At 41.6% G+C, this 25,407-nt stretch overlaps 1 protein-coding gene across 2 annotated transcripts in view; it reads left to right on the forward strand.

Moving 5' to 3' along the window:
* The first annotated feature begins 3,961 nt into the window (after positions 1-3,961).
* LOC114873981 (protein Tob1-like) overlaps positions 3,962-25,407 on the forward strand; it is a 66,182-nt gene continuing 44,736 nt past the window's right edge. For both annotated transcript variants that reach the window (XM_029182812.2, XM_029182813.2), the window contains exons 1-2: positions 3,962-4,456; positions 17,939-17,993. The gene's annotated coding sequence lies outside the window, so the exon portion shown is untranslated. The remainder of the gene's footprint in view (positions 4,457-17,938; positions 17,994-25,407) is intronic.

Raw genomic sequence — 25,407 nt, forward strand, 5'->3', positions numbered from 1 at the left:
ACGCTCTGTCTCTTTCATCGGACACAAAGAGCTAGCTTTTTGCGCGGCAATTCGCGTTTTGCTGATTCTGGTGGCGTGCCATGAATCCCGCACGATCGAGCAGTTTTTCATCCCGCAAAAAAGGGGATCAAAAAAGTATTAGCATATTCCGCTTTCTTGCAATCGCTTTGTTCGAAAGAAATATTTCAATTATCCTTGAGATTAATTAAAGGAAGGATTAAAATTTCTTTCCCCGACGGAGTAGAATCGGAAAAGGACTTTCCGTCCTCTTTTCCGATTTTTTAATCTTCCTCGAATAACAGCAACACAATAGAAATTTCTCCTTCGACGTTGCACAGGGAAATAGAAAATAGGTCAACTCGAAGCGTCTATTGTCGGGAAGCGGTGCATTTCGCAAGGTCGCGCCGTTTTCCCGACTTTTCCCACGAGTAATTACGACGGGAAACGCGGGACGCGTTGGAATTCACGGAACACGCGTACGCGCGATGCGACGCGTCGATTAAGTTCGCCGCGAGGAAATTTCGGGGCGAGAATTAACTTGGAGCCGTCGCTGAGAGCGATTTATGCAGCTTTGCATCTCGCAGACGGGAATTAAAATACACCGGTACCGCGATAAGCAGTTTATTCACCGCGATGATTAATATTCGACAGACGTCTGAGTAATATATAACGCACCGTCTGAGGTGTGCAAATTATTTTTCTTTTTCTAAACGAAAGAATTTTTGGTTAAATGGTAATCGACGAAAAATACAAGTTTTAACTCGAGGAATTCATCCGTAAAAGTACAAGTCGATCGAATGATTTCACGGTGGCGACTTTGAAATAAGGCTGCCTGGCAAATCGTGGACGGCTACTTAACATACGATTAACAAAGTACATCGTGAATTTTCACGCATGTTAAACGCGCCGTTTCTCGTCCCGCTCACGCGAGATCCGCTCGAGCCTTGAAGCGGCCCGGTTGCACGCACACTGGCCACCGTTAATCGTATGCATATTAACGGAGCGTGTTTCAATTAAATTGCACATTCCATCGACGACGTTCTCTTCGGTTCCTGAACACGAATACCGGTGTCACGCAAATGTACGCGACTCGAAACACGAGACACTCTGGAACGTCTGAGAGAATTTCAGCTGATCCTCCTTGCATTACAGAGGGTATTAAAACAATTGCTAAGTTTGCAGTATGTATTTTACAGAATAATTTATTTAATCCTTGGATAATTAAAAAAAAAGAAAATAATAATCTTAGAAGCTAGTATTATTATTTTGTACTTTGAGGAATCATGTTCAGCAACGTTCTATCCCCAAGCATCTTCGATCTTCATTATTTCTCGGTCTTTTGACAAAATCCTTCAACCGGAAATGAAGCGAACACGAGCTTCGCGGGTTGTCGATCGATCAAATAAGCGTTCAGAAAGCAAGGTTCGTTCTTAGGTAACTTCTCTCGTCATCTATGTGCATCGTCCTCGGAGACTGCAGATCGAAGAGCGACAAGTGGATGTCCCACTTATGCTCTACTCGTTCGATGTTCCCTAATTAACGGACGCCTAATTATAGAATTACGAACGACAGTTGGACGTTACCTGCCAATAGATGGAAAGCAGAAATCAACCTGATTCAGCTACTACTTGCATTACCTTGAACAACCTGAACAAAGGACGAGTGCGACAGTATCACAGCCTTGACCCAACCTCTTCGACTCGCTGACGTCTTTCCATCCACGACAGCTTCGGCGATCAATTCCTTTTTCAAGTATCTCGATAATAACATGCTGAATCTATTCGAGGAAAATTTCATTCGAACACCTTCTAACTCTGCTTTGAAGAGCGTTTGAAAATGAAAAATTGACAGGCTGAGGAAGTCATCACCTTTTTACCTCTTAGCGTTCTTTCAAAAGGGGTAAAATGTAGGTCGTAATATAAAATTTTACTGCTATCCAAAGGGAATACTCGTATAACGTTAGCGCAGAACGGTTTCGTTTAACTTGCACCCTGTGGTTAGGAAATGTCAAAGTTCAGTACATTGTTTCGTTTAATCAATATTAGCCGCAATTAGCGTGGCAGTGTTAGGATGCGATTTCTTTTCGGAGCGAAGGATGATCGACTAGCATAGACACAATTCGACCTTCGACCGGGATCTTCCGGGTCTTCCTCGCGGCGATCTCTCGCCACGCCCAGCGCGCGTGGGCAGATTCGAGCGAGCCGTCGAAAGGGTAAAGGGCGCTGGAATTCCAGCGACCACTGGCAGGAAATCAATTACCAGCCTTTAAATCCTACACTCTGCAGCTTCCTATCGATCTTCAACCAGCCGGAAATATCTGCGAGCGCTTGCATTTCCTTATGAAAATACCGCTGCAAGACTTCATCCAGCTGAACATCGATTGCTTTGTGAGCGCAATTCCTCAATTTCTAGCTGTAATATACCGTTCCTCGTAGTATCAGCTTGGTTACGCGTGTTCTCTACTTTATCGTAACAAGTAGAGTCGATAATAATCGATGCTCCACTTTCGTGTAGTTTAAACTATCACTTAAAAATCGAATCTTTTGCAATTATTTCAAAAGCTCTCCGGTGTCGATCCATCATAAAATCATGAATAATCAATCAAAGTGACCCTTGTTCGAATAAAAAAATCCTACCGCGCAAAGTTCAATGAATACCATTCTGTATGAACGTACGCTTTCGTAGCGCGAGCGTGTGCGAGGCAACAAAACGGCCCCGATCTTGGCCAGCTAGCAAGGACGAGGTCGCGAACGCGACTTAATCGCGCTCGTGTTCGTGCTGGTTATCGTCGACGTACTCGTAGCCAGCACGAGCTCCGCGAAAGGGGATGTATGCAGCTGCAAAGTGCAGGCGCGCCTTGGCCCGGCTGTTATACAGGGTGTCCTATGCAAACGAGGGAAATCTTTATATCTTTAACTACCCTCCAGATCATGGGAACCGCAGAAACGCCTCTGATTTTCACTAGCCACCCTCTAACCCTAGTCTTGTTAGACTTGAAGGTATAAATTGTCTCAGTTGCATAGGACACCCTGTAGAGAGGAACAAGTGGTAAGAAGAACAGAGATACAGGAGGAAAGAGAACGAGCGTGGAAAATGGGTAGAGATAGAACAATAAGAAGAAGGGAGAAAGTAGAGAAGAGTGGGTGGTTACCGGTGGCGGGTCGCGAAACGGGTCGCAAAGGGGTTCGCGGAGGGTGGCGAGAATCCGCTTCCGTGTCCCAGTAGCACTAATGACCGCCATCCTCCCCTCTTTTCGTTCAACGTCCCCACTATCGCGCCCTTGCACTCCCTCCTCTAATTCAACCACCCCACCATTCACCTAAAGCTCGTTTTTCTCCTCCCTCTCACGCACGGCGCGTACATCCTCGATTACTCGAGATGATACCTATTTTTGAATACTCTTCGTTCATAATCTAATGTTACTATCAAAATCCACCATAAATATTTTTCTATTATAAATCAACACCAATCTATAGTCTCTTGCTTGATCTTTTAAATTATTACATTACCAATAAGACTATCGTCCAAAGAAAATGAAATTGAAAGTTTGCAGCTTGCCATATTCTCTTGCATTTAACCAAATTTTTGACAAATTTCCCATCGTTTCTCAGAAAACTAGTTTTTCCTTTTTTGAATCTTTAGAATGTGTAGATTCATGCTGTGAAAAAATTTTTCGTTTTCATCCCTGTTAAAGATTGTCCTTTCACTGATAGTTAACCGATATAAAGGCATCCTTACGTCACAGCACCTAGAAGCGTGCGCCCTCCCCCTCTCTCGGCCCGTTTCCCCCACTCCTTTCGATCTCTCCCTGCCCCTTACACGCTTCTATCTCCCACCATTGAGTCTCAGTTATCCCCGACCTCCCCGAACGACCCCTCTCTCGGTTGAATCCAGCAGTGTATACACACGCTACGAGCGCGCTATATACCTTTCCACTATAGCGGCCAGCACTCGGCGAGACCGAGGGGGACCCGGCAGTCTCCGCTGGTACACCGAGCTGCGTGTTACCTCGTTCCTCGATTACTGTATCACGTTCTCGCCATAATCAGCGTCGACGCGCGTCCGATCTGACAGCTCTTGTGGTACAGTCGCGGCTTCACGTCGTCGTAACACGCGCGCGCATACACACACACACACACACACACTCACACTCACACTCACAACACACCCTATATATATATACACATTTTTACACACGACTCACAGATACACACGCTGGTGACCGAAGAACGCGATCCAACCCCGTGACACACGCGCATCGTGTGCATAGAAGATCGTTTGCGGGCACATCGGACGCGAACGAAGATAAAAGAGAGTTGGAGCAGTGCGAAGACGGGCACAAAGCGTGATCGGGGGCCAAAGTGAACAGGGATACGGGACGAGATACTAGGTGGTGTGAGAGCCAGGTGCACGGTCCCCGTTTCGTCTAGACGTCATCGAGGAGTAACACGTGCAGGTGTGTATCCCCGAACGCGCGGCACGTGTACGCTCTGTCACGCTCTACCTATATATATATATATATATACGTGCTTCTTTCGTATACGTGTATATGTGTGTGAGTGGTTGGTCGATTTAAGCGAGCACGAGAGAAAAAGATAGGCGAGACAGGTAGGGTTAGGCGATTTCACGACCACCCGCAACAACTACCCTCGCGAGTGAACAGGAATCGACGGTGCCTTTATTGGATAACTCGATTCTTCTGTTGTTATTGTTGTTGTTATTGTTCGATATCACACATGGGAGTGAACGTGCCTCTTCAAACGCGCGATCACGATGAAACGAGCCCGTTGCGTAAGAGTTTGGGGGTGTACCGAGTGATACCGGAAGCGACGGCCGAGGGCTGTTCAGACTGCATCGTGGATAATCGAGGATTTTTCGATAAGTACACAGTGTCACGGTAATTGGACTATTAGATAACGATTGAAGGAATTTCATGGATTTAATATACACGTTTATTCTGGGTCATTTGAAAAGGAATTTAAATAGGAATTCAAGAAATCTTTGAATTTTCTCGAAGTATTTATTTTAAGTACGTTATAATTATTTAACAAGATTCGGAGAACTCGATGTTTTCTATTTGTTTCTTGACGCGTCGTTCCACATCGGCCAGAAATCTTCCTCGTTTCTGTTTACCTTTTGAAACATCAAACTCTGAGAATCTTGAATTAAAAGACGATAATGAAACACTCCCATTTCAGGTGGTTTCAGGTGGAAAGATACCTGAAATATTTATGATAAGGCGCTTTGCGTGTGATAACGCAGGTTGCATCGTTGAACCATGAGGGTACTTTCGATAACTCTTCCCCTAAACGCGTTCCGAATTATATGCATACTACGATGTTCTATTCCGCTATAATTTCGTATTCCTCTAGCTGAGTTTGTAGGATGATAGTAAATATTTATATTACCTACACACACAGTTCTGTAAGAATATAAATTATCTATGATTTCATTTAATTGCTGGCATTCAAAGAGAATAAATCGATTGGAATTTTCCGCGTTTTGTGTGCAGTTTACCCTTTCGCGTTAAGCAGCCCGTAAATATTGACTTACGGTGGAGTAGGCGTGAAGATCGGGTCATTTGTGTTTCACGAGTGGCTACGTTGACAGCTGTAATTTGTATCGTGCACAGTTTATATTGTTCGCAAGCAAAGCATTCTTCTGTGCTTGCATAACCGTGCGGGCTTTAAATCAACGTGCGCCATATAAGGCTATTGATAAAAGGGTATGTACATGTGTATCACGTTGCATGATTGTTGTGCATGCACCCTTAGCGCACGAGTTCGATGCATTTCCTTCTGTACTTGGAGTCGATAACTTGATGCTACATTTCAATTATAGCCAAACATAATAGCATTTGCAAAAATCAGTAATTTATATTCAATTTTATATTTATCCAACTATTTATTTATCGTGCCAAGTCGACTCTATTGTACAAAGGATCTAAGCGCACAAATAAATAAATATCGTGGCAAGCAATTGTCGCCTTTTCGCTGTAACTAAACGGTCCATTTATCGTCCGGTCGAGCAAAGTGGGCAATCTTCGTCTAAGTTAAATAACGCAAAGAAATTTGGCATTCGACCCGACGAACAACTCATCCGTCGAGGGCTCGACAGGTGTTGTAACTGGCCCAGATTCCGGTTCGTTTACCAATAGAGACGGTCTCGCTTAAATATATCACGATGGCGGCTGCTCGACGACGATTTCGCAAACGATAGGACCGCGGAACACTCGCGGATCGATATTCATTTTTGCGATCTGGCCGACAGATAGCCGAAACGAAGCGAATCTTCTCGTTGCGAAACGAAAAGGAAAGTCGATCATTGTTTACGCGTAAAGATGCGATCTGACCGGCCGGGCCACTTAAGCGGCCGCCAATTAAGTTTGCAAAACGATCACGAGGAACGAAAGAACGGGGGAGGGCTTTTCTACCGATTCGATTCGCAATCGTTTCCCTACCGGCCGTCAATTATTCCATTCTCGCGGATTTATGGCTCGACGCTTTCGCGTCGTGCACGGTTACTCGCGTGCGGCCTACGCCGGATCGTTTTGACGTCCCGATTTAATGAAGCGTGTAAATCATCGAGCGATCCGTGACACGGAGCTCGAAACGCAACGGGGAACGTTCGATTGGAGGCGCTTCAAAGTTATGGGGGAGGAAAAATTGAGAAATTGGTGAAATCGACGAGTGGCATTCAACTAATAATCGTGAGTCTAATTAATATTCTCAGTCACAAACTTATCGTAGAATCAAAGAAGAGACGTGAAACACTGGCTGGCAGATTCGTCTGCAGTTTCTGAATGGAAGATTTAAATGGCTGAATCAGTCATTTCGCTGGTAGATTTTCAAGCACCCTGCTCGCGATGAAAGGTGAAAGAGATAGCGTAAAATATGTTCAATTTGAAAGGAGTGTATCTATTTTCTTGTAAAGTGCATGTTCCTCGGATAACAAGCACGCTAAAGGATCGATTTACGTTTATACGAGGTAGTTCGATACCTGTCGCAAACATGGGGTATACATTATAGCAGTGAAATTGAATATTCGAGATTTAATGCTCTTAAAATCATCTTTATACTCTGGAAAAATATACTGAATTCGTTTGCAATTTGATTAACGATAGAAAAGAAAATTTTACTTATAAAATCAGTTTCATAAATGTTTTCGTAAACAAAGATGATAGACTATTGCTGGCTGCAGTCAGGATGAGACATATGGAAGAGTAATAGACACCTTTAACGCTGTTACGATGCCGAGCTAGTTGTATTATATAATTATTAGATGCACGAGTGATACGTTATAGTCATTATTGCGTTGTTCGTAATCCTCCTCCCTAAGTAAACTGAACACCGTCTGCGTCATCTAATAACGCGCTGCTCTTCTATCGCGCTAATTACAAGCTGCCTCTTTATCTGCGAGAAAGTTGTTATTTAACAACTGTTTCAAGCTATTAATTTTTCGGTCTCCTCTGGTCGGTTTATCAGATTCTCTCGGACAATACGATGGATAACACGCTAAAGAGACAATTTTCTCGATTACACGATCATTGTCTGTTCGTAGAAGAAGAGACGACGATCCTGTTACGTAAGTTGTACGCTTCCATCATTATCGTGGACGATGAATAGGAGACAAGAAGCGAGACGGTCGATTAACACGTTCCAGCTGAAATTTGCACGCGTTTCTGGAACGTTTTTCCCTTATGCCTGTCGGATAATAACGGCCATTAGCGGCGTTAATTATCGGCCTTATCGCGGAATTTATCTCTTCAAGGTTGCCCGTTCCGGTGTCCATTAACGGGATATTAACGGGGCCAAACTGCACGGACGCATTACCCTTCGCTTTACTCGTTTGTAAATTAGGGATGAAACCGACTACGTTTAGGGGGTCGGTTTCCAGACGAAACCGCGATACACTGATTCGTTTGTTTGAACCCTTTAAATACTATGCCACTATTATCATGGTTCATCGCTAAATAACTGTTCAAGAGGAAGCTCTTAACAACCACACACTCACTCTTTCGCTTACTTGCGATCAATAATTAACGGATCGGTAATTAGTATTTTTTTCTGTGATAAATTTCCATTAGCTGCACTTAACGTCCGACAATTATCGCTCGCTAATAACATTCTTCAACGAACGCTTTGGAATTATTTTTTGGTAATATTCCACGACTCGTTTGGACAATTCGTTAACGTCTGTTCGGTCAATTTGTAAAATTTCCTTTGTTAAACATAACGCGAATTATGAGCAATCCAGAGTGGCATAGGAAATGAGAAATCCAATACTGAAAATAGAGATCATTTGCAAATTACTTTCTTTGACGAATATCCTGCTCTTTCTCTTTCATCGAGAAACACGGGATTCCACTGTGTCGATGGCTGAACCGGTAACGGCACCGACACGGCCGGAACCTTTGCATTATGTAACCACGTTTTAAAAGCCAGTCGAGGAGGTAATTAAGCAATGTTTGCCGTGCAATTATAGGAAACGAGGTGTTTTCGATCCATCGACGCGTGCTCGTGCCGAGAGAGGAATCGTTGAACGAACAGCAGAAATCGTTACGAATTCATCGCGTAAAACAATCGTATGAAAATCTTTTAATTGAACAAAATGGAAATGAGTCTTTCTAGCTTAATTTCTTATATTTCATCGATGTTTCCATTTTTTATTTTGTGGAATTAATCAATTTGGCAAATGAGCGACCTGCAAGAGCCTTCTTAATATAACTGGGAAAAAAAGTCGATGAATAAACATGAGGAGAAAAAAAGTGCACGAAGAGGCGAAAAATAAGAGGATCAAGAGGAAAGTAGGGAGACGAAGGAATCAGACGGGCAGCATCGAAAGTGGAGCAATAGCGAAGGGTTTCCGGGACGAGGCGAGAGAGCTCTGTGCGACAATCGATCGGCGGTCTAATCGATTCGATACTCCCACGCCCGTTCCAATCAGTGGCTGCACGAGTTACACAAGAACCTCGCCGATTGGTCGATGCTCGGTCCCGTGGCGCTTCGTTTTCGTTTCGGCATCATCTATCGCATTTTCCGGCAAGTCATAATTTTCAAAGCTCGCTTAGAACTCACCTGATATCCGCGGAAATTTATGGCTCAATATACCATGCGTGTGTATTATAAGTACTCTCTTTACATGAAACATCCTATAGCGATGATTTCGAGCTTGAAAATTCGTTGTGTCTCCTCTTCGTGATTTAACGTCTCGTCTTTCACTATTTGTTCGCGAAATTTTGAAGAAGACATACCAATTTCGTATCATAGTTATATATAGATTTTTGTACAAAGCTGGCCTTGTGAAATGTAGCTAATAATTCTGAATAGTTTTAATTCCTCGACGTTACTCGACTTAGGTCTAAGTTAGATAAGTAATTATGTAATTTAAAATTAATGGGAACCTTCGTTAATTATTACATAATGCTTCGTCATACAAACGATGAAGTAAAGTTTAATTATCACAAAGTTTATATTTTTCACAGGATTTCTATAATTCTGTATTATCTCGAGTGTTTAAACATTGTAAGGAAAGAGGAAAGGGAATTAGCAGCTAGCATTTTAGAATTTCTGCTTTGCTTAGTGGAAAAGCTGTTTTAATGAATTTTCATGTGCAATTACACCGTGGAAAATTTCTTGGCACAAAGGGCCAGAGCTAACAAGCAGAAATTTCAAGTCGTTTTCGTCGACAGTCGATTTTCAGCTCGGTGAATTCGTGCTTTTAAACGGGATTCTCGATTTTGCAGCCCGACCACGCCGCAGACACGTCGCGTTTCGAGAAAGCTGCTTCCGATGCAGCGAAAGGGGGCGTACACCTCCCTGAAGATTTACTTCCGACGGCAAAGTATACGCATTACCTCGCTAAATTTATTGCTACCGTGTATACGTGTGTGTAGCTGCATCGAAATAATAGCAGATTCCTCGAGCTGTGTACCAGCGCGCATACATTGAGGCCGTACTAATTCCTCGTATAAATAAAGGACTTATCTCTGGCCTGCACTCGTTCTCCAGACGTTATGATATACTAACCTCATTAGTATGAGGCGCGTTGGAAAAGTATGGCTTCAATAACATCGTGACCGAGGGAATCGGTGATGTGCTTCAAACAGATGATTCAAATTTACTTTGGGGTACAAAAAGTTATTGATTTTTGTTTTAAGAAGATTTTAAAATACCAGTTTTAACTCTAGGAATCCTTCTGCTAAAAAGTTAATATTTCAAGTTTTTTTCATCTTTGTCCATAATTACGAAAGCAATTATGCAAAATCGTAGCAGTAACATTCATTAAAAATACAATAAGGTCAGACAATAGAACACTAAAGACGGTGAATTTCAATGGCACAATGGAATCCGGAAAATGAGACTAAAATTTTCATTTTTCATTCTTTTTTTTTCTAAGAAACAAGAAGTGCTTCTTGTTTTTATCGTGTCACAGGTGTGACAAGAAAATCTGCTGGGTTGTGTCACTTCGTTTCACGCAGGCATAAAACGATCCGACCTTTTTGAGCATCCAAGTCGATGTCGGTCAAGGGTTTACCAATAAAGGTTCAACAGAGTTATCGATACTCGAGGGACAAAAAGTAAAATAGAACGTGGTTACGTTTACTCTCGTTTCATCGAGCCTTCTTTCTTCCTATATTTTTCTTTCATTTTCGTTTCGTTGGAGTAGTTGGCGTTTCTATTTCTTCTGAATAGGAAAGTGGTTTCATTCTGTTCACTTTTCGTTGAGCACATATGAATGAAAATACGTTGATGTATGTGCGTACGACTTCGCCGAGTGAACTCGTTGTCTGACCATGACTGTCATAATCTACTTGCTTTGTATTCTTTACTCTGCATACCCAGTATTGCACGATTGAAACGAACTCTTGCATAGACAAGCTTGAAAATTTCAAACATTCTTGAGAAATTTTTATTTTCAAAGAGTTTTATTCTTTCCACAAATTATCAATTAATATATAAGTGGTTAAAAATCGCTTTAGAATTAATGTATCTTTAATTAATCGTCATCTGTGTATTCCCCTATAGATAAGTAAAACGACACACCTTTAATTATCGCGATCATACATTATTAATGACTCAATTAAAAGTACAATTGAGTTACTAATGAATCTTCAGGGTATCCTCACATATCATAAATTTCTTAATTACATATGAATAAATTATTCCACCGCTTATTGTTTTCAAATTGTACGAAATTGTAAGAAGTAAAGACGAAAAAATTGCCATTTGTCTTTTTGAGCAAAACTCGAACACTTAAGAAAATTAAGTAAATTACTTCGTGTTCAAGAAAAATATAAATAATACACAGGATAGTAAATAATCCAAGCTGTTACCGGAAGAGCTAGGGGAAGATGTGCGAGTGAGAGGAAACCTAGCGAGTGTTCTCTTAATCTACCGCACTGGGAATTAATGCTAGGTCTACTCTAATAGTTAATCCGCCGTGGCTTCCTTGTAGCACATATGTTGCTGTGACGAATGCTTAGAACTTACCTCCTGTAAATAAGTAGCTAAAACACCATGTCCCATTCGTTTGCGAGGTTCCTAGATGAACCTTCCTTTTTGGGTCGATGAAAAGGAGGTCAGTAATAGTAGTGTGACAATGAAATTAATCGGGATCAAAGGAAAATACACTCACGCTTGTCATTTTCAGTAGCTTCCAACTTTTATTTTATAATTATTTGTTATTTTCATACCAAGGAAATAACAGTTCCTTAATTTACACAACCGTTCTGCAAATTACCCCTTTCTTCATTAATTCGTGAAACTTTGAAAGATTCTGACAAAACGATGTAAAATCTGCATCACTGTCTGTCTACTTTGCGAGTTTCCACTTCGATAACGCAAATGACTCGCCTTTCTACATCCATCAAATGTCGTGAGAAAATAAAAGTCATCATCTAACGCAGTATTTAAAACACCGCTACACGATTGAATAACAAAATGAGGAAGCAAAAACGCTTTCTAATTCTCTTCAATCAGATTTGATAACTCTTCCATTACGGTAATATGCAAATTCATCTGTCATTTATTTCATTCTTTCAAATTCCCAATCATCTCGACACATTTTTGTCTTTTACTCACGCGTAGACTAAACTGTTGAAATAATTAGGAAGGTAACTAATTTCTCTTCTTTGAATAATCGAAATTCACGCCGAATTCGAAATCGAACTTCCTTAGAATCAATCGTTTATATCCTCAAATTATCCTCGATAAATCAAATTGGCCAAAATATTCCAAGTTCTCGAACTACAATAAATTCTCTGAACGCTGCCCTCCGGCTGACCGATCGTCTACTCGTACTACTTACCGCGGTAGCGTACCGGAGGAAACACGGTAGCTGCGCTCATAATTCCGTCGTTTCTGAAAATCCTCGTGAAATATTTCTCAAAGACGTTTCAACCGTCAACGACGTCGCGGTGTTCGAGGGGGGCCAGCTCGGAATAGGGAAGATTACGCGAAACAAATGGGATTCCCTCCGTGGGAATTAAAAGCGTGCCAGGAACTCCGGTTGAAAATTTAGTAAATTGCTGAGCGTTCAGAGGAGGGTACGGAACTTGGAGAAGGTCGTCGACGAAATTAAGACGCTTTGAAGCGAGGCGGATTACGCTGCCGTTGGGAGAACGAAAATTCTGACGTTAATACGCATGGTTTTCCTCTGTGTGTGTGTGTGTGTGTGTGTATGTGGTGTTTCGGATGGCGCCACTGGCTGCGCTGTACCTACGGGCGGGTCCACACTAGGTCACGGGTCGATTTTCACCGCGTAACGTTCCAATTCGCGCTTGATATTGATCTCAGCTTTTCCGCCCACGTTGCAAGCCGCCTTCCGGGCTCCGGCGTTGCTCCGCGTGCTCGTGCGAGACGCTTGAAAGCGTTCTTGCCCCCGCCAAAGGCTTCCGGGGAATTCACGGGTGGTCAGGAATCGGGATACAGCAGCTTTTAGGCTGGCCTCGATGCTTTGATGCGTTCTTAAGCTGCGAACGAGACCCGCTCGAATAGAATAGGGACGTGAAGAAAATTTGGAACATTTGTCCGGTTTCTTCTTGCCAATTTTTTGTGTGTGTAAATTGTTAAGACGAAAGGATGTTCCGGATCCATATTTTTTTGGTAGGGTAAAATAATTGAATACAGAAAACTTTATGTTGACTTATATTGAACGCGAAGGGTGAAGGGGAATAAATTTCTTTCGTTCCCGTGTAATTCGAGTCCCGAACCAAGAGAAAACGGGAAAGAACGAGGTGAAATAATACGTATCTTGAAATTTTCCCGTTTGCCCGGCTATTAATATTAATGAACTCGTGGATTAACAAGACCGCGTTGGAAGGAAGCACTAGGTTGTTCAACGCAATTCTCTATTCTCGGAGAAATTATGAATTACGGGAAAAATAAATGGTGCCACGATATTACACGAAATCCAGGGGAAAAATTTCTCCTCCGGGGAAACAAGCTTCAATGAATATATAGGTAAACAGAGGGTAATTTGTTCATTCTTGATGTCTTTTTCTTTAAAATATATATTGCACAAGGTCTTGAGAAAAATTTCATTTAAATTCAATTAAATCATTTTTATCAACGTTTAATATAAAATATATTCAAGAAACAACCCTTCGCGTCTGTGTTAAATTCTCTCAAGGACACAGCGATGACGTCGACGAAAAGAGGGTGGCGTGCTATTTTAACCAGCGACCCTGGATGATCGATCGCCAGGAATTAACCAATGTATCCCTGTGACGACACAGAAATACATATTTCGTGTACGTTTTTCTATCGTTCGTAACTTCGAATCTCGCTGACGAGAACACGCGAGGTCGTCGAACCCGGGGCGTGACTGAAGGTAACTTTAACCACCGTGCTGAAGTTCTACTTCGCTCACGATTGATCGACCACGTTTCGTCCTGCTTGCTTCGCTATCTCGAGAATTTATCTTCCGTCAGAGCTGTTGCCCTGTTTGAAATTTCGACGAACAACCCCCCGTTAAACGGGACCAAGTACCAAGGGTGTTTTCTAACGAACGAGAGTCTAAGAATTTCTCATTTTGCATAGACACTACGGAATATATTAGACCGATCGAAGACAAAGAAAATAAAATAATTACCCTTTGAACACCCTTAGTACTTTGCATACCGCGATGTTTTCTAAATGATAACTCTGTTCATTTTTCCCATTAGGGGAAAAAGTAGCCCTCGGAAAGGCAGCTACGAATTTGGGGTAGTGTGTGAAAGTTCACTGGTGAAGGGTAGACTGGTTGGAGGGTTGAAGGTGTTACGGAACGTCGTTCATGGAAGTATTTCTCGGGCGTGGGTGGTGCGAGAGCTTTAATTCGAGTTTGATGTGTTTATCGGGTACAGGGTGAGTCACTGGGGTTTGACGCTTTAAATAACTATCGTTTATTTTTGCCGTTACGAAATGTAGTTCTCGAGGAACGTATATGTTGTATTTACGTTCGTGTGGTTCCTGGGGTTTTAAAGATTTTTTCTTCAACGGTACGAGCTACTTATTTTTGTCCCAGATGCGCGAGTTGACGGATGCTGAAGTTAAACGGCACAGTAGTAACAAAATTTCATATAGTACGCGAAGTATTTAATTTCCCATATGAAATGATAATTCATTATTTGAAACGCTTTAAAAGGTATCTCGTCAGATTCGAATCAACTTGTATTATTTTTGAATCGTATCCTCAGTGTCGGTGAACGCGTGAACGTGACGAGAAAGAAGAAAAGAACAAGCTAAAGATCGCTTAATTGTTCTTCGCTTATCGCGACGAAGAGGGGAATAAAAATTCCGACGGACACGAATGTTCGCGAACGAAGATAAAAGAGAAATCGCAAGAGACACGCTGTTGTCGGTAGACGAGCAAAAAGCGAATGATATCTCAACGTTTTCTGGACGCGTGTAATTGTTAACTCGTTACGTTCATTACGCCCGTTATTTCCGAGCGGCCAGATAGCACGGGCAGCCTGTTTAACGGGATAAAAGGGGATATAACGACCGGTCGTATTCCACGTTTTTCCTCCTTTTGCCACGGAGCTATGCATGCAAAACTCGCGACACACGTTTCTACGTTTTTCCTCGAGCTCGCCTCGTGGCGGAAAAAAAGTCGGTCGACGAGAGCGAATGTTTTCGGTGAGCGATCAATACTACCCTCTCGGTTTCTTCTTACCCCCTCGACGAACATTGCCGCCACTCCCTTCTACCTTTTACTTTTTTTCCCCCCCTCTTTTTAAAGATGTGCCGCGACGATGAAATCTCGCCTGAAAGACGCGATCAGAACTCTGCCTCGTTTCGAAAACGCGACGAAACTTTGGAATCGCGTCGACTATTATTCGAAATTAGGGGTGCTCGAAGATGCTGGAAATCGCGAACGAACCGATTGTCCCCGCTATTCTTGAAAGTTTCCAGAAGCTGGGAAAGATTTAGAGTTTCGAATGGGTGCAAAGAGAAGCCCTGGATCGTTTTAACTCTTTGTCGATGCAGAGCAGAGTTTAGGAAATTTTATTCGAATTTAAAGAAGATATGTATATACTTTGACTCTTTTCCAATTATTTATTAGGAAGGAGGATTTTCTTGGCTGAAGAAAGTCTTCTTCTTCTTCTTTTTCTTTTTCTTCATTAATAGACAATCAAATGTACAAGTTGGAACGGATGAAGTTGTTTGAATAAAAAGAATCTTACGAATCAGAGAAATCGACGTATCAAAGAAAAAAAGGAATAGAAACGCGATAAGCTAGTAGCGCGATAAATCAGTCGGTTCAGTAACATGAATTACGAAACAAGGAGAGTCTGGCGAATGGTCGATGATGCAAACGGTCAGATTCACGGGAATCACCCATTATCGTGCAGATCGTTTCTTTTTATTAATTTTCTTTTTCTTGGCTCGAAGAGCAAGCATGACTCTGTTGTTGCCGATGGAATTTCACTTGGAAGTCATGCCGGATTCGAGTCCATTGTTCGATCGTTTTGTTGCGATCATTGTGTCGAGTCACCGCGACAATGGAAACAATGGAAGACGTCATCGTACCTGGAATGGCTTTCTCTGTCTTTTCGTATTCAAATTCTGGCCCCTGAAAACGTCACTGAACGCGAACCATTTCGTCGTGGGACGGAGTGTAACGGTTCCGACGAGAAACGTGAAATTTTGGCGATTATTGATGGATCATTTATTAACGCGACGACTGACACGTGTGATAAACAGCTTGGACGAAATTATAATTGCTTCTTTATCAATGTAAAATTTTCCGTGTTTGTATTTAAGGATTTGGAGAATTTAATCGTGCAGAGAAAATAAGTGTACCGTAAATTTTATAGAAATATTTATTTCTAATTTCGCTTGAAAAATAGATAATTTGGTGTTGAAAACGAGCAACCTTTCGTGTCGTGTAAAAATGATAATTTCTCCGGAAAAAAAAATGGAAGACCTCGGTTCGATTTTCCAATAAAGCATGAAAATGCTCATTCCGCTCGTCGCGTTCGTGCATTGTTTAAAATTGTAACGCCATCAATATAACGTTTTAATAAAGCCCCGTTTTAATGGTGGCGCGCATGGGAGAAATGAGATTCCCGATACACGTGCCGAGGGTTTATTGCACATCGAATTCATAAACTGTTCGCGTTATTTTCAAATAATACGCGTTAAAAAATCATCCGTCAATTTTCCCATCATATACCAGCAAGTTTGACAAATGATTTCTCTCCTGGAGCAAACTTTATCCCATTTGCCTTTAGCCATATCTAAAAATAAATTTCTTTATTTTTCACGTTCTTTTCAAATTCTCTTTGTCAAATGATATTCCTTTTCAAAGATTTTCTCGAGGAACCCAAGTTACCGTAATGAGTCAGAAGCCAAACGATGAAAATTTCGCGTAACACGATCCTGACCCGGCAATTATTCGCAATATTTCGGCGTTGCGACCCGGTGCAACTCCGTAATTGGTGACGAGGAGTTCGCGCGTCTTCCGAGAACTTTTATTACCGTACCGGCTATTTCTGATGCAAGCGACGCGTGCATCGACGTCGGGACGCGATCGCACGCCGATGCACTCGTTCTTTTTTCATCTACCCTCGTCGTTGGACCAGTTGCTCGGCGGGTTTAAAAATTGAACCAGGTCGACCAGGATCGTTGAGTCACTAGCTCGCGAAATTCCTCTTCGCGATCATCGAGGAAAGTCGAAGAAGATTTTTCGGAATTAAATGAAAGAAAATTATTCAAGAAAATTATAATCGTGTAGGTGAAGCGACGAGGAAAATGTAACGTTAGGCCGGGAAGAACATTGTTGAAAAGCCGCATTTCCAACCAGGTCAGTCGTTTCGTGGTCACACGATATAAACATTCATGACCGACATACGCGAAGCTCGCGTTCGAACTTTGACCCATGAACTTCAGTAATAACGCATAGCGGCCAGGTCCTTTGGTTCACGGTCATCGTAGTTCTACACTTCCGTTGTTTTTCCTACGATTTACTCGAACCGATGTTGAACAGCGGTTAGAATCATTTATCTTTTCGACAAATGAACTCTCATTGATATCACCTAATGGTGTGATCGAAAATTCTTTTCTTTTTAATGAAATAATGCAATTATAAGAAAATTTCAATTTATAGTACGCTCTATCAAATGAATCTTTCCCAGGAAAATTACTTGTTATCGTTCGTTTGTAGAAAGTGTAAACATTCATTTCACAGAATCGTTGATGAATAAAAATCATTTAGTAGTTTCGTTGGTACAAAAAACCCAAGAATCAATTCATGCTTCCTCGGTCGCTGTTAACGTTTCATCGATCATTACAGCGTGCAGTGAAAGCGTTTTCTCGGATGTAACAAGAAACCTTTCTTTTGCAACAAAGTATCGTTTGTACTGTGATTTCGTGAGAAACTAGTCATTATCTGAAGCTACGATTGAAACAATTTTTCTAACAAGGTTCTATTTTTTTTTTTTTGCTTGCAGATCGAGCAACGTGTGTGACTTGAAACGGCGACCAAGCACGACAAAAGCGCGCAAGGTAACGTTGCTTTCACTTTTAATTACGACACACTGTTTCTATAATCGTGTTTTTCTCTACCGTGGAATATCAAAAGACTCGGTTTCGTCGAATCGTTAAACGATGCACGGGAAATGATTTTTGAGTGAAGGTGAAATTGGGGTTTTATGAGGAACGATTTCAACCCCTTGAGAGGTCATTAAGTTTTAAGAAAAATACCATTCATCAATTATTATTTATTTATTTCGGATACTGTCAAAGTTCTACTACGTTGTAAAAATATTAACATTACTTTCGATTTACCCTGCCACGTTACATCACAATCAAGTAGCGTAATACACCACGCAATGCTGACTCACTTCCGGCCACCATAACTTAATATTCCGCTTTTGTCACTTGCCGCTTTTCGTTCATTCATCCGCATCCGTACAGTAAATATTCGACTACCGCATTAGGCACGAAAGTAATTCGTTGATTTAATAAACCTGATGAATCACGTGGATCGTTGGAAGTGTTAATGACAGTGGTGTCATTAGTCGAGGCTGGTTAAACGACCCTCCGCAAGGACTTCGATTTTCATTACTTTTGCAATCACTAGAAAAGAAAATAATTAATTAAATTGATCTTTGTTCAAAATGTTGTCTGACGCAGTAGAAACAGCCATGACTAGTAAGACACACACTAATATCAATTAACGATTTTTTCATTTCAAATTACCAACGTAATTTCAATGGTATTCAGAATTCTCCTTCTGTCTTCGTTTTTCAATCATTCGGTTAAATTATAGTCATAGTGGTGGCCAACGATGACCCCGCGGCAACGTAATAAACCATGATCTGCATTTTTGCGTCATTCGTAACAGATGTACAGGTGTTCGCCTCCACATTCTTTGTGTAGCTTAAAATACACTCAGGACCAAAGGAGAATGGGCTTTATTTGTTACTGGAACATCGTTTTGCGTCAATGTTTACGTATTCACGATCATTGACGTAGTACTACGTCTATGCACAGTTTATGCGTGTTCTTATTCCAATAATTTCTCGTGCCTCTAACGTGTACCATTAATTTTTCATTCGGTTCAAGTACGTCTCATTTTCTGAATTTTAATTTTACACATCCAGTCTCTTTCGTAGGAATATTCGCGCTAAAGATTATCAGTGTTTCTCTCAAAAATATGAAATCATACGCGGAAATGAAATAAAGTTCGCGAGGTAAATCAGTAGATAATTGATAAAACAAAAGTCCCTTGACGTGCGCCAGTTTCGTTTCACCTTCCACCGGATTAATTATAACCAGCATAAATTAACAATCATCCCACGCGTTCGTAACTAGAATTCAACGTGACGCGTGTCGTTCCGGGGTGATAAATCAGTCTAGGTTTGCATATGCATCGCTGTTTAAATGTAAATATTGTTTTCACGTTCCTCTTTTCTCAGGGGAAACGTTAAGCAACGTTTAATATTCGTTAAATAGAGGTCGGTCGTTAATCAATGAAGAAACTTTCTTCTCGAAAGTGAAATGTTGACAACAATGTTCAGAAAGTTGAATTTCGAAGTAAATCGAAACCATAGCCACTTTGCTAATCCTTTTACGATTCGCAACTTTCGGACGAATAACATTACAGATGGAGAGTTGATTCTGTGAAAAATCTTTTCGATGCCGCGTTCCTTCCGCGTTTCTCCGCGTTCCGAAGAATTTTTCTGATCCCCCCAGGTGGTGCCAGCTTCTCGGCTGGCAGTGGAAAACACCGTGGGGTTGATTTATCGTCGCATCACGAGGACGTTAAGTGGCGTTGTTCAAAATTCGTGCAACGTGTCGTAACGAACGGGCATTCACGGTACATCGGGAAGAACGGCCTTGCTATATTATTATTAGACGCAGCATTAAATGCGAGTAACAAAGCACGCAGCCTGATTCGATTTTCGACTCGAACATTTACGATCGCACTGGCAGACGTTGTTTCGTCGTAGATTCAAATAGACTGCTTAGGATTAGAAACTTTTCTAAATGACTTAGAATAAATTTCAAATGAAATTTAAGGCTGAGCGATCCAACGCGTTAATTTATATCATTTCTCCTGACACCATCAGTGAAAATCATCGTGTCGCTAGATAGATTCGAACAATGACGAGCACGAAATATCCAATCTTCTGCCACGAAATCGGATCAGATTTCCGTGAAAAGGGAGCATCCGTGTCTGGCATCGGTTCGCGGGAATTTTCTTTCTTTCTTTCCGCGGAAAGTGGTCTCCCGTTTCGTCAACGACCACAACAACGCTATTTATGCCACTTACTCCGGGAATAGTGCCGTTGGCCTGCCTCCAGACAATATTTTTCACCTCCATCCACTCTCAGCGAAACAAACAATGTACCAACAAATACATGAACATGCATGTATCCGCTCGGTTCTAAATTGCCACTGAAAAATGATCGACCGATGATTCGGACGATGATTGTTACGATTATAAAAGTCATGCGGGAAGAATGAAGATGGTTCTAGAAAATTTGCCAATTCGTTAACTCGGATGAAATATGGATGAAACGTTTGTTGAACACCTGGTAGTCGAAAATGTTCCTCGGTAGATTGCTCAATTTCACGTGTATTCTGTCTGGATCACCAAAAAAGAAGTTTGAACGGTTTATGAAATATAACAGGAACCTTCATAAATGACACAGAATTTACAAGTGTTTCGAACAGCTGAAATCACAAGCTCTATTCGTTCAGAGCTCCTAAAACCTGTTCACCATTAACGTTCTACGTCAAACTGCATTATCGTTATCATTGTTGACCGTGATCGTTCCATAAAGCATGCCATAAAACCAAAGCGACTGTTTTGCTTTAGATTCCAAGGCCTCTGCGCGACGATAAAGAATACGGTCTCGGTGTTATGCAACGCTCGACTTCTCTTTCGATGCTTTTACATCAAATATTCAACCCTTAACAATTGTTAAGGATTGCTAGCTCATCTCGAATGATAAGAAAATAAAAATCACTCTTCGTGGCATCGAAAGCGATCAATTTGGATCGATTAAAAAATGGGGGAAAGGTTGATAAGAAAGTGCGAAAATTATAGAGAAAAGAAGTATCGCGAAGGGTAGAAAGGAGAAGCCTTTCGATCGACCTATTTCAGGCGTCAGGCCAATTACCGATCCAGAGGTCTCAATTAATCCGGCGTGCAGCTAATCCGAGGACTCCCGTTTCCGTGGCTGACTCGTAATAATGACGAAACGAGCCGGCTGCGCAGCCACGTCGACCCACATTTATAAATAGAGAGGCCTCGTATCCATCGGAGCGAAGGTGTGCGTCGTGTGTCACCCCAGGAATACCACGCTCGACCGAGTGACCGACGACCGGCTAGCTGTGAATGGGCCTGCGGAGTTGCTAGAAAACGAGACGCCCGGACCATCGGCCCGTCGTGGAAAATTGCTCGTAAAACGACGTTTTCTCGTGAAACGTCCACAGCCTCCCAAGGATACATTTTATAGTTCGGATAACGGCGATTAACATCGATCGTTTCGTAATTTCGTTAGATTCTTCTTTACGAGACATCAGTGTAGGTACTCGTATTATGAAAAATCCAATACGATGTAGAAGAAAACGAGAAAAGGAATGAATCATTTGACAAATCAAAAACTTCCGTGGTAACAGTAAAGAAAAAACGGCCACAGAAGCGTAAAAAAAGACTCGAAAAAACTAGCATCGAAGGACAGGTGCTTCTTGCTACAAGTAGACTTTGATTAATCGACTTCTTCGCTTAACACGCGCTTCGCTTTGCGTTCAAACTCTTCCGTACGACGCCAGGCGTCGAGCATTTCTCCTCGTTTCTGCGTCGTAACCAGCATCGGGAAACATATTTACGAGGTTTCTTGAAATTTTATGAAATCTCTGCGGAGGTGCGCAAAGAAAGCCGAAAGTAAATCTCGAGGATTTACATTTCTCCGAGCGAATGTACTTCATTGAACCTCGTGTTACCTTATCGATTATTCGAAATCCCGTTCTTTCATTTAATTCTGAATCCGGTTGTTGTTGATTTCTCAGTCCGCGTCGCGTTAGCTTCGCGAACAGTCGTCGGTAAAAGCTTATTTGGTACCGCAGGAATGTGTAACGGCATAGCCTTGGTCGTCGTGTGGTCTCTTATTTTTAGAGAATTATTGGTTCACCTTGTAAACAAGACATTGATACTTTGTTTACCGCGAAACGTGGCCGGGTTTCTTCCTGGATTCTAATCCTTTCAACTTCTGCATTTCTTCCCGGTGACAGGGATACCTGGTGATGAAAAGCCTGGATACCAATCGTGCGTGTCTTGGAGTTTCGCGAAAGCGTATCGTCAAAACTTGCAACAGTTGTTCGTTGTTATTAATTTTCTGTGTACATTGCTTGATTATTAACTCGCGAGCTTTTGTCATCGCTGATAATCCCAAGTACAATTTCAATAATTTCAATTCATTCGAGCTTGCGGGTAGCCGCGGACAAATTACAAAACAGATGAGATAATAAGGAAGATTGACCTGTAGTTAAAATCAGATTTAGATTTTGTTTAGACGAGCTGATGCTCGCTCGAATATTTAGTCCACTCCGAGGACGTTGGAACGAATAACATCGAGGGACAACAACAAAGTCGTAAAAAGCAAAAACTGTTCGTTGAATCATTTTTTAGGTATCATAACTACAGACACATTTTATGGCTAAAGGAAGAAATAATAGCAATAGAATGAGGAATAAAATAATTTATTCTAAATTACGAGTAGCCCGTTTACATAGAATCGTTGCTATTTTACCAAAAGGTATCTTGCATAACCGCGTCGAAAATGACTCACGTGAGGTTTTTCGAGGTAGGAGAAAAAGAATGATTCGGTTAGTCGGGGGAACCGTGTGTTTTCGATCCGGCGACAAGACGGCGCAGAACGGAATGCGTATTCGTGACATTTGAAGGGGTGTCTTAAATTAAAACGATGGCAGAGCGGCTGAGCTGGCAGAACGAGCGAAAGAACGCAGCGATTGCCACATCGACGTTTTGGCAGTGGCCATTCTCGTTCCTTCGCTCACCTCCGACTCTGTCTCTCTTCCTTTCTTCCTCCCCTTGTTCTCTGCCGTCTTAAGAATATGTACAATTAACCAATCGTCGATCGTGAACCGAACTCGACGGATTTTTCTGTGCCTTTATTTTTAGCCAGACGCCTTCGCGGTTTCAAACTCGCGACACGTAAGCTCACTCGATAGTTTACTGGAATTCTTTACGAGAAAATGATATTTCTGTCGAAAATTTAAAAATTGGATAGAAAATTCTTCATCTCGGTGTTCAGAAATACTTTATAGGTACGTTATATTTGAAAATTTTACAACTTTTTATTCGTAAACTTTGAAATATAAATAACGATAGATCTGTGTACCGAGAAATATGAAGAAACGATATCGTGTAATGTAACAAGTAAATCGACTCGAATAATCTTGGCTGCGCCCGTCTGACTACAACCGGTACTATTCCACTGCGCCTGGCGTCCCGTTATTGCATTGCCCCTCGCTCTTTATTGCACATCATTAGACCAAGCATGGTAATATTCCAACGAGGCTGAGATAGCAAACATCGTGCGAACAGGTGTGATAAATGCCTGACGGTTTCCGTGACAGCGTTTGGCAATCTTGTTTCAAGGACAAGTTGAAGTTCACGATCGTCTGCTCGAGGTTCCAGATCTTTGAGACCGTACTTTATCTTTGCCATATGGTAACCCGTTAATTTGAAACTAAATATCTGTTTTGAAAAAAGGAAAAAAATAGTGAATTATAAAATTCAATCAAAAATTTCCCTTAAATTTATTTAATATGCGTGACGATGAAGACGGAAGACAATAGAGATTCATTATTTAGCTCGCATAATGACACGATCAGACGTGGTAGAAAATCGATAACGGTGTCCTGTAACCGTGTAATTAATTCGCCTCCTAATTCCTGATTATGGAAGGGTCCAGGAACTTGCTTCAGTAACCTTGGAATAGAGCATGTTCTAGCATGGTTTGACGATTATTTAACGCAACGGCATAATCGTCGGCGACGTAATAACAGCATAATTTACTATGTTACGTTACAAACCGGTTCCCTCTACGTCCCGTCGACGTTGCGCACTGACAACCTTGAATTTCTCTTTCCGGCCATCTAATAAATTCGATTCCACCGGCTACACTTCGATGTTTTCACTCGATTAACCCCGCTATTAATCGGTCTGCTCGATAAACGCATCCTCCAGATAGAAGTGTCTGTTGGAATTTTTATATCGCGCCTAGGGGTGCACAGGAAGAAAGTTATTCCCTTTTGGAAGTATTTAATCAAATCAGGATGAGTCTAATTTGTTAGGTATTCAGATATTCCGATGTTAAACGATGGCGAGCATGAAAATAGAAGCAGCCTGTTGAAAAATCGCGTGAACGAGACGATTAGTCGCGCTTGGTCGACCAAAACGGTTTCACTGGTGCCGACTGACCCACTAATAATTAGACCTTGGACTGACGCGAGCATGTTGCGCGCAATATTTCATCGGCTCGAAGGCCGATCAATCGTCGATCGATTATTGTCAGGGTTAGGCCGACAATCGTCGGCTAGCGAAGAGGAAAATGGACGAGAGAAATCGAGCCGAGTCGAGGAAAATAAACGATACCATGGGGGACACTCATAATTGACGCCATGAATTTAAACAAAGACAAGTACAGAATATTATTTTGACGGTCACATATTTCGTGGAATCTTTCGCATTGTACAGTACAGAGCATGGTCATTTTTTTCAAGGAAATAAATGGTGCTGCCTCCTGTAACACCATTTTCCCTAAAGAAGTCTACTTTGCTCGATACTGTACCAGGGAATAAATTAAGAATTATCTATCCTACACTCTTACATCATTTTATGAGAAGTAAAATGAAACTGATTTGTGTGGAAGAATAATTGTTACGAAACATACGTGGAATGATTTCAAGATTATTTATGCAGTTCCATGTTCGATGAAACCACGTTAAATCGTCGCGATTAAACGATCGATAATTGCATTTTAGAATATTTATGAGTATCATCAACGACGGAATGCTGATCGCGGGATATGTTTGCACAGATGTTTTTCGAACCTTTATTAATCAGATATGCATTAGGCACAGTCGGTTTCTGAAAGTTTCTCGACCATTTGTATTAGCCAGATCCATTACGGCGGAACCTTGAAGCATCCCGTCGGATTTTAATGAAGATTTACGTTCGTATCGATGGAATATTTGTCAATTGCAACGGTCGATTACACAAGCGCGATGCGTAAAATAATCCTCTTTAAGTGACAGACCGCAAAAGGTTCTCCGTAATATAAAATCCGAAAACACCGAATGATGAATGCCGAACGAGACTGAACGACACCAACATAAGGATCGCGGTTGAATTATTCAAAATCAAGGTTGACATTACGTA

The sequence above is a fragment of the Osmia bicornis genome, chromosome 12 (assembly GCF_907164935.1).
Source record: "Osmia bicornis bicornis chromosome 12, iOsmBic2.1, whole genome shotgun sequence".
Classification (NCBI taxonomy): domain Eukaryota; kingdom Metazoa; phylum Arthropoda; class Insecta; order Hymenoptera; family Megachilidae; genus Osmia; species Osmia bicornis.